The following is a 10,827-nucleotide window of genomic DNA, read 5'->3' on the forward strand; positions in this document are numbered from 1 at the left end:
AAAACTAGGTTTAAAGTTACAGAATAATTTATTTTAATGGGATATTAGAAGGAACGTCTTGACAGTGAGAGTAGTTTGCTGATGAAACCGATTTCCTCGATATATGATGGGATTTCCATCTCTAGGTTTCTTCAAAAAGAGGCTGGACAGCTACTTGCTAGGGATGCTCTAGTTCAGTGGTTCCCAACCTTTTGCCCTCCAAGTATTTTGGATTTCAGTTCCCACAATTTCTAACAGCTGGTAGGATGACTGGGATTTCTGGGAGTTGAAGTCCATAACGACAGGAGGACCAAAGATTGGGAACCACTGCTCTAGTTGGAGATCCTGAATTGAGCAGAGGGTTGGATCTGATGGGCTTTATGGTCCCTTCCAACTCAATGATTCTGACATGAATTGTTGTCCAAAATACCTGGAAGATTTAAGACCAAAGACAGCTCATGACTAGTTATGTTGAACCAAAAAAGTGTTGTTTGGATAATTAATGGATGTCAGTGGCTGAGGCAGGAAGAGTGACCCTGCCCTATATGCTATTGTGTAAGCAGAGCTGGACTGCCATAGAAACAAAACTTCAGCTTGTTCATATAGTTCCTTACACTATGTAATCAATATTTAGGGGCTGGCAAAACAGGAGATAATAACATACCTATGCCACCCACTGTGGGTTTCTAATTAAGAGTAAAGATTTTCCCAGCAATACAGTGCAAGGAGGGGTGGAATACTTTAATCCAGAGTATTATTTGCACAAGTGATATAATTTTTCAATATTTTTCTTCCCTGATGAATCATTTCAACACTTTTCTTCCTGTTGCAAGGAAGTCTTCAAGGACTGCATAGCTTTCAAAGACTATTTGCAATCTGAATTTAACTCTGTTGAAAGTTCACATGTGTTTATTTTGCAAAGAAAACAGCATTTTCTATGCAGAAAATATTTATGTGCAGAAATAGTATTTTATGCACAGGAAAGGCTGTTTCCTGTGCAGACAACAGCATTTTCTGTGCTGTGCAAGCACATACAATTTTTTGTGCAGAATATGTCTTGCACGGCAAAGATTTGAAGGCATACGACAGCAACAAACAAACAAACAAACACTTTATAATGGTTGGTAATCAAAGTGTATTCAATGTCTTGAAAAACTCAACCACATTCAAAATAGTACTGCCAATGGAACCTCTTCTGTCATAATCAGAATATGTCCCCTGAAAAAAAAATCATTAAAAGTGCAGCTGCTATCATTAGTTTACTTAAACAGGCATGGTTACCAGAAGGTTTCTAACCTAATTTTCCAATTCTATAGCCAGTAAGCTTTGTTGCCAAAAGCCCGTTTAAACACATTACATAAAAATGTATTCCCGCGACAACAGGCAAAACCAGATTGGCTTCCCTTGACCTCTTCAAATCAGATCTCTTTGCTTTCTGTGCCTGATAGTAGAAGATGTAAGATGTTGTTGTAACTCCCAACATCCCTCATTATACTGATTTGGCTGATGGGAATTGTAGTCCAATTACATTTAGAGCTGATCATTTTGACCATATAAAAAAAATCTTGATATGACAGATATCCCTCAATGCCCATAACAAACTCAGTTTCAACAAAATCTGGCCCCATATTCAGATGACTTTTGAGAAAAGATAGGTGAAGGACACAAACACTTGGCCCAGGTTCATGTACAATTCCAAACATTTTTGATCCATCACTATGACTCAGCTTTGATAACACAACTCTAATGGCTTCATATTTAGTTCGGTGTGGGAATGGGATCACTATGTTGGCCTTCCTTATTGGCCTTGTGTAGGAAGGATGTTGATCTGCCTGTACCTGAAGGTACATAATATACATAGCTATGCAGATCTTTAGGCAGAGAGCTAAGAAGGTGAGTGATTAAATGTAGTACAAAAAGTATTCTAGAAATTGTGTTGTTGTGTAAGAGCATTCAATATGGGTTATTTTTGTTGTTGTTGTTACTGCCTTCAAGTGGACTCTGACTGAGTTCAGCAACATCATAGGCCCATTCTACACTGCCATATAAAATCCAGATTATCTTCTTTGAGCTGGTTTATATGGCAGCGTAGACTCATATAATCCAATTCAAAGCAGATAAGTGGATTATCTGCTTTGATAATCCGGCTTATATGGCAGTGTAGAAGGGGCCATAGAGGGTTTTGACAAGATTTATTCAGAGACGTTTTGGCACTGCCCACTCTGAGGCTGTGGCCCCATCTACATGCCATATAATACATTTTGAAAATGTGTTATATGGTCAGTGTAGACTCATAAGGGAGCCCCTGGTGGCACAGAGGGATAACCTGCTGAGCTGCTGAGCTTGCTGATTGAAAGGTCTCAGGTTTGAATCCAGGGAGCGGCATGAGCTCCCACTGTTAGCCCCAGCTTCTGCCAACCTAGCAGTTCAAAAACATGCAAATGTGAGTAGATCAATAGGTACAATTCTGGCAGGAAGATAAGGGAGCTCCACGCAGTCATGCCGACCACATGATCTTGGAGATGTCTATGGACAACGCTGGTTCTTTGGTTTAGGAATGGAGATGAGCACCTCCCAGAGTCGGACACGACTGGACTTAATGTCGGGGAAAACCTTTACCTTTACTTACCTAGACTCATATAATGCAGTTGAATGCAGTTAAACTGCACTATATGACCCTACATTGGCTATCAAATAGGGAGGGATAGCCAATACTCCAGAAGACAGGAGCAGAATTCAAAATGATCTTAACAGATTAGAGATGGGCCAAAACTAACAAAATGAAGTACAACAGTGACAAATGCAAGATACTCCAGAAAAAATGAAATGCAAAGATACAGAATTGGGGACACATGGCTCGAGAGCAGTATGTGTGAAAAAGATCTTGGGGTCCTTATGGACAACAAGTTAAACAAAAAGCCAATGGGATTTTGACCTGCATCAATAGGAGTATAGTGTCTAGGTCCAGGGAACTCATGCTACCCCTATTCTGCCTTGGTTAGACTACACTTGGAATATTGTGTCCAATTCTGGGCACCACAATCGAAGAGAGAAATTGACAAGTTGGAATGTGTCCAGAAGAAGGTGACTAAAATGATCAAGGGTCTGGAGAACAAGCCCTATGAGGAGCAGCTTAAAGAGCAGCATGTTTAGCCTGAAGAAGAGAAGGCTGAGAGGAGATATGATAGCCATGTATAAATATGTGAGAGGAAGCCACAGGGAGGAGGGAGCAAGCTTGTTTTCTGCTTCCTTGGAGACTAGGGCACGGAACAATGGCTTCAAACTACAAAAAAGGAGATTCCACCTGAACATTAGGAAAAACTTCCTGACTGTGAGAGCTGTTCAGCAGTGGAATTCTCTGCCCTGGAGTGTGGTGGAGGCTCCTTCTTTGGAGGTTTTTAAACAGAGGCTGGATGGCCAGCTGTTCAGAGTGCTTTGAACACGATTTTCCTGCTTCTTGGCAGGTGGTTGGACTGGATGGCCCACGAGGTCTCTTCCAACTCTATGATTCTATGTAATGCAGTTTCATGATGCATTATATGGCAATGTACACAGGGCCTGAGAAGATACAATTTGCTCAAGACTACTCAATAGATTTGGCAGTGTACACAGGACCTGAGAAGGTACAATTTGCCCAAGATCACTCATTGGATTTTTACAAGTGGACAGGGATTTGGATCCTGATCTCCCAGCATCCTAGTCTAACATTCAAGCCACAATGCCACACTGACTCTAATGAAAATACTTTAAAAAACAAAGCACATTTGGTGTTTCAGGACAAAAACCTGTGGAGAGATTAGAACCTCAGGTTTTCCTCTTCACATTTTTACATTATTAATCACTTCACTATTGCATTTTTTACCTGGCATCATGTTATAAAGAGCATGTTTTGGGAAAGGCACATGAATGAGACATTGAACAATAGCAATTATTGCTGCTCAGAGGTTCCCCACGCAGAGCAGACTCTTTGTTGCATCATTAATTAGCCAAAGACTAACCAATTACATGTATTATGAAACCCATCCATGGTAGTTTCTGTTTTGTTTTGTAAGAGCATTCAGTTCCAAGCATTATATAAATGATGCACACTGGGTGCTTCATGACATAAGCCTGCATAGCCCTGAGGCGAGATCTGAACTTTGGACTTCCCTATTTACATCTCCTGCCCTTAATCATTGTACTGCCATGGCTCTCATCTGACATCTCTTGTTAACATTAGAAATAATGAGCATATTATAATTAAGTCAACATGAAGAAGACATTGGACAAGAGCCACTGGATCGCCGCATGGGTGTTATCTGCAAAAAGCAGATTCCGGGTTGCATCATTAATTAGCCAAAAGTGATTTTGACAACACACTCCCACACATACTCATTTACTGACACAACAAGCCTAGTCACACCATGGCTGGCTTTTGCTGTAATAATCTATACATCCCACATTAAATTGCACTGAAAGGTTTATACCACTGCCTATAGACAGACATGGAGGAAAATCTACACACACCTGTACTAGGGATGCTGTTCTTCTTATGAATATGTTTGCAAATTTGAACTTTGTGGATTTGATTATTTGTGGATATGATTAAAATGTTATCTCTAGGAATCCCCTCTCCCCTTTACCAATGGGACCTATAGAAGCATAAGTCATGCTTGAAGACTTATTGATTCTTACAGAGGTGTTCTCACAGGTTAAAAAATTAGACTTTTTACCCTGCTTTTCCATGATCCTGCCCTCCTAACCCCAGCGATAATTTGGATCCATTTAATGCAGTTTAACTGCATTGAAATGCATTATGGGTCTACACCAGTGGTTCCCAACCTGTGGTCTGCAAGAATGAAAATATGGTCCGCAGCCTCACCATTACTACACTGTTGCTTTGAAACCCTGCGGCAACTAGAGTGAACGGGGATGTCAGGAGGAGAGAGGCTGACTACCCATGAAAGATTACTACTACCACATCAGCTCTAGATTATTAAATATTGTTTTCTTTGGGAAAGCAGATGGCGACTACTGGATGGCATATGTTCTGTATCAGAAACTAGAGCTGATGTGGTCTGTCCAATTCAATTTTTGGAATCAGCACCCCAAATAACCAGACTGAATCTAAAGTTGACCAAAAACTGATTGCAAGAAATGCAAGAAATAAATAAATAAATAATAAATAAATAAATTCGTAACGCTTTTGGTACTAATGTTGGAGAGTGGTCCCTGTTCAAGTGATCCCTGTTCAAATTGTCCCTGGTCAAGTGGTCTCTGGCAGTTCCAGACAGGCCTTTATCCCAAAACCATCCATGTTTGAAAAACATGGATGCTCCTGGGGGCCTGTCTATACACACCCCAGAAAGGCCATGTCCAGATGCTCTCATGGGACTGGTCCGCAAGAACATCTGGAAGCCCCACCACCCTTTCCCAGAGCCCCCAACCCCCTTTGAAAAGTAAGGAAAACTTATCTGGCCTCCAGTTGATTGTAGCCGGAGCTCTCTCTACATGTAAAAAATGACATGCCAGGAGAGCAGGGGGTGGGGGTCCCTGGTCAAAGTGACCCCTGATCAAGTGGTCCTTGGTCAAAAATGTTTGGCAACCACTGGTCTACATTGACTATATAGTGCAATTGCAAAGAGGTCATTCATGTGTGTGTGAAGGTGTAAACCTATCCATATTGACGGAAATTTCCCTTACCTGGTGTCTGCTTCAGGAATTCAGTCTTTGCGAATTCCTCTCTAAAAGATTTCACATTTCTTCAAATGCATTGAATCCATTCTCAGTACTTTCAACTTATCAAAAAGGGCATTTAAAGCTACATTCTAATAACCACTTACCTTGAGAAGAAGAGCTGTTGAATTTACTTTTGAATTGTTAAGGGTAGGAATAATCTGCAAATAAACAATCTGAGAGATAATACACACTTAAATAAATGCATTTGGGGTGCATATGGGCATGTAAATACATTGGTTTGTGAGTAAAAATCACAATTGAATATGGAAATGATGCAACAAAACTATATACACATTGCAAAAGTGGCATAGTCCCAAAAGGAGGGGATTGGCCCATCCTGAATCTAATAATAGCTGCCAAAATAAGTCATCTTCACTAACTCCAAACACATATTGGTGCCTGTGCTGTACAAAGATTGGTGAATGGAAAAACATTTGGGAATGCGCTCTGGGAGGGATGCAGTGGAGAACCACGCAACACTCCTGATCATAAGTGGTCCCCAGGATCCTGACTCATTTCTTGAAATCTATGCATGCCTACTCAAGAGAAAGTTCCAACCCAACAGTTTGCAGGCTGCAAAACAAAACTCAACATCAGGCTTCAAATCTTTTGGATTTAATTACTTAGGCCCCATCTGCACTAACCATTTAATGCAGCTTGAAGTGGTGTCTACTAGGGCTGGGCGGTTTCGTTTCGTTAATTCGTAATTCGTTAATAATTCGTTAATTTTTTCAATTACAAAACGATAACGAACCATTCTGGAGCAATTATTAAAAAAACGAATTTTCAAAAACGTTTTGTAAATGCTTCGTATTTCGGTATTGTATTTGTTTCATTATTGTTTTGAGGTCGTTTCGTTATTATTTCCGCATGTCTGGGCCAGTTTTATGGTTTAATTAGTGAAAAAAAATTATAATATCACACCAACAGTCAACAACAGAGGGAGAGGGAAGCTTCAGAAGGTTTTGGAGGTTTTTTAGCGTATTTCGCGGTCGCGTCCGCCATTAACGAATCGATTCGTTATTGTTTCGGAAATCGATTCGTTAATTTTTTACCATTTACGAAATTTCATAAATATCGAACTTTTTAAAAGGAAAATTTTGTAATTATTTTAAATATCGAAACAAAAAAAAACCCCAAATACAAATCGATTTTAGAAACAAATTTTTCCTTTGTTACCCAGGCCTAGTGTCTACCAGAAAACAAACCCCCACAAAAGCACACGAAAGAAAACTTTTAATGTATATCAGTGCTCTGCGATTTGCATAATCACAATTTGGGTTTCAAATTGATTGCAGGATTTCTTGTGTAATTATCTGCACAGCAAAACCACTTGATTCTATAATGGTTTGAAACTGCATTAAATGGTCAGTGTGGATGGGAGCCTTAGGATGAATCTGCAGTGCCTTGTATGCCAGGATCTAATCCAATTTTTGAACTGGATTATATGAGTCTAAACTGAGTCTGGGATACTCTGATAATCTGGATCAGAACCTGGGATATAGGGCAGTATAAATCCAGCCTAGATACAGCCTTAGACTAGGTATAGGCAAACTCAGGCCCGGGGGCCGGTTGCAGCCCCTTGGGCTCTTTTCTCAAACCCTCCTCTATTACCATCCTATTTTTCCTTCTCTCTCCTTCTTCTTTCCCCCTTCCCTTACCGCCCTCTTTCTCCCTCCCTCCTTCCTTCCCTTCCAGCCTTTCATCCTTCTTTCCCTGTTTCCTCCTTCCTCCCTTCCTTCCCCCTCTCTTTCTCCTCCCTCTCTTCTCTTTTGTCTTTCCTTCTTTCTCTCTTCCCTCCCTCCCTCCCTCCCTCCCTCCATTCTCTTCCACTATTCCTTCCATCCTTCTCTTCCTCCCTTTCTTCCCTTTTGTTTTTCCTTCCTTCTCTCTTTCATTCCTTTCTTCCTTTCCTCCCTCCATTCCCTTCCATCCTTCTCTTCCTCCCTTACTTTTCTTTTTCCTTCCTCCTTACCTCCTGGGGGATGTTTGACTGGGTGAAGAGAAGTAGAGAGGGAACGTGAGAACCATGTTTCAACATTTCAAAGGGTGTTCCATTGAGGAGGAGGGGGGAAACTGACTTTCTGCTGCTCTAGAGACCGGGGCACAAGGGAGCAATGAGTTCAAATGGCAGGGGAAGAGATTCAACTGAAATGATTCAAAAGAACTTCCTGAGAGTAAGAGCTGTTGGAGAGTGGCACAGGTTGCCTGGGAGTGTGGTGGAGTCTCCTTCTCTGGAGGCTTTTCTGCAGAGGCTATTAGGAGTGCTTTGATTGTGTTTCTTGCATGGCAGGGGATTGGGAATGAGTGGCCCTTGGGGGTCTCTTCCAGCTCTTAAATTCTATATCAGGAGTAGGCAATATGGGGTCGAATGGATGCACTTTTTCTCTCCTGTCCATGATCTCATCCTGACCAAGGCGAACCCTTTGGGATTTGAACATTTCCATATTTCCTTCACTTTCTGCCTTCAAGAGAGAAGAGGAAGGGGAGGAAAAGACAGGAAGGGGACTTGGGGAGAACCTCCTCCCTCCTGGCTCATCCACCCCGCTCTGGCCCACCATGTGGCCCCCAAGTTAGAAAGTTTGCCGAAGTCTGCCTTAGACGGATTCCCAGCAAAAACAAAAAACTAAGTTACAAGCTGTGCACATCTAAAGAATGGACTAAAGTTGATTTGTGGTAGTGGCGTTTTTTTCGGAATGTGTTGTATGTATTTTTAAAAATAATAACAAAGAAATAATTTTTGAAGGGGATGTAAAGTGCCAGACTCTCTATTCTTAAAAAAATACTAGAATTATTGCCTTGACTGTCATTGTTGTCATTAATTTGATTTACGCTGTACTTTTTCTCATCAGAGCTTAGGCAGAAATGTTATGAATCAGAATGTTTTCAATCTGATGACCTCAAGACTGCATTAAAAATAAGAATCAATATAAAGCAATAACAACCCTTTCCCATGAAATCCTAATCATATTTCTTTGAAAGTTAAGTCTGGCCATATTCAGTGAGGCTTACTCCCAAATTAAGTGTGCATAGGATTACAACTGAAATTGGCAATTCAGGAAATGCACACAGCATTTGCATATGAATATCTCTCACTATGGTTTTCGAGGGTATCAACACAGAAGGAGATTTACTTCTTTGCATTGTACAATGGAATAAGGATCACTACTCCATTTAGCAGTAGCTGCAAGAAATTGCTGTTTGCCAGCAAGGCCTGGAAAAGTCCTATTTTTTAGACTGCAAGTCCTGGAATTCTCTAACCAGTATCGCCATTGCTGGTTGGAGGATGCTGAAAGTTGCAGTTCAAAAATACAACATTTTCATGTTTTTCTTGAACATTTGTATGAGAATTCCATCCTAATTTCCAACCACTTGTGCATTTCTATCAGTGATTCCCAACCTTTTTTTGACCAGGGACCACTTGACCTGGAGCCACTTTGACCAGGGACCACTTGATCAGGGACCACTTTGACCAGGGACCACTTGACCAGGGGCCACTTTGATAGGGGACCATTCTCCAACATTAGTACCAAAACAGTTACGAAACAATTTTTGGTCAACTTGAGATTTGGTTTGGTTATTTGGGGCGCTGACTCAGAAAATCGCATTGGATAGACCACATCAGCTCCAGTCTCTGATACAGAACATATGCCATCCAGTAGTCACCATCTGCTCACCCCCAGAAAACCATATTTAATCATCTAGAGCCACTGGCCTTATTTTGGATCTCGTAGCCCATCAGTGGGTCATGGCCCACAGGTTGATATAGAATGTTGGATCATTACTGGAAATTTAAGATCTTCGTATTCCTTCTTGCTAGAAAAACTTATCAAATGTATGTTGGTTTCAGTATTACATTGTGATGTTGCTTCACACCTAGATTAAGTTTCAACAATATATGACATCACCATTTCCCAGAAGATTTAGATACAACTCTTGGTGAAATTGGTGTGTTTTTTCTATCCACAGAGATGCATTCTTGGTGACGTCAGTTTCTCAGATGACTCATCTATGCCCTGAATAACCTCAATTATGTGATTGTAATTTTGGTACAGTCAGAAGAAGAGCCCATAAACACACAACTGTATTGATGTTATGGCATGTAAAAACAAAGATAGAAATGATCTGTGCTTGAAGATTCATAACTGTTTCTGTGATGATGGAATTGCACATCCTTTCCTACTTTGGAGCAACAGCCTGGAAAATATAGGATGGGTTATAAAGATCTCTCCTATTTTGAGGAGCCATTATATGGGTTGTAGTGGAGGTAGAGAGGTGGGCTTGTTCGAATTTGGTACATTAGGCTTTGCCATTTTCAGTACTCATCATGAGTTGAACTGATGGACATTGGGACATTGTTTTTCAAGTATACTGTGAGAATGATTATTCTTTGACAATGATACAGAAAGCGTTGCATACATAGCCTGCCAGAACCTGACGGTCACCCAGAAGATCTTTACTTCGGCTGCCCCACAACTGTGACGTGACCTGCCAGAAGAGATTCAACAGCTAGATCAACTGTTGAAATTTAAGAAACAATTGAAGACGCATAAATTGACAAAGAAGACATTTCCACCCACTTTCCCCATCAAATGGGATGAAGTCCCTGGTTTCCAAATGTGAAGTCCTCGGGACTAAGGCATTATGGGAGTACTGGCTTAGGAAATTGCCTGTCAAAAAGACACAGGTGATGTCCCAAAGCACTCCCCTCAAAGAGCCTTGGCTCTAAGGATTCTGTGGAGCTATGCATTCAAGGATCAGACAATTATGAATACAGCTAGCTTCTGGTAAAAGGTTTATGCTTGGCAATCCAGTGTAATAATGCAGGCGGAGCATTTCACTATGCCAGAAGTGAATAGACTCTTGGCAGAGGAGAGACAAAACTACCTAAAAGGGAAAAAAATGTGTTTCGATTAGATGCAGTTAAACACATGATCCATTTTTTTGTTTTGATTAGTAGAATTACAAATATGTTCCCATTCGTATATTTTGAACCAGGTTCAAGTCAAATCAAATTTAGGCATGCATTTGAGTCTAAGAAATCTGTACAATAGTTGTCACAAAATGTGAGAGACTGTAATTTTGCATTGCAAAGCTCGTTCTTGTGATTTTGTCTTAATCGGCAGAGCC

General features: G+C 40.8%; 1 long non-coding RNA gene across 1 annotated transcript in view; it reads left to right on the forward strand.

Moving 5' to 3' along the window:
• The window catches only part of LOC132776294 (uncharacterized), a 31,651-nt gene extending 21,830 nt beyond the window's left edge, over positions 1 to 9,821 (forward strand). The window contains exon 2 of the long non-coding RNA XR_009631604.2: positions 9,667 to 9,821. This is a non-coding gene — a long non-coding RNA (uncharacterized lncRNA). The remainder of the gene's footprint in view (positions 1 to 9,666) is intronic.
• Positions 9,822 to 10,827: the final 1,006 nt, after the last annotated feature.

Source organism: Anolis sagrei, chromosome 5, assembly GCF_037176765.1.
Source record: "Anolis sagrei isolate rAnoSag1 chromosome 5, rAnoSag1.mat, whole genome shotgun sequence".
NCBI classification, from domain to species: domain Eukaryota; kingdom Metazoa; phylum Chordata; class Lepidosauria; order Squamata; family Dactyloidae; genus Anolis; species Anolis sagrei.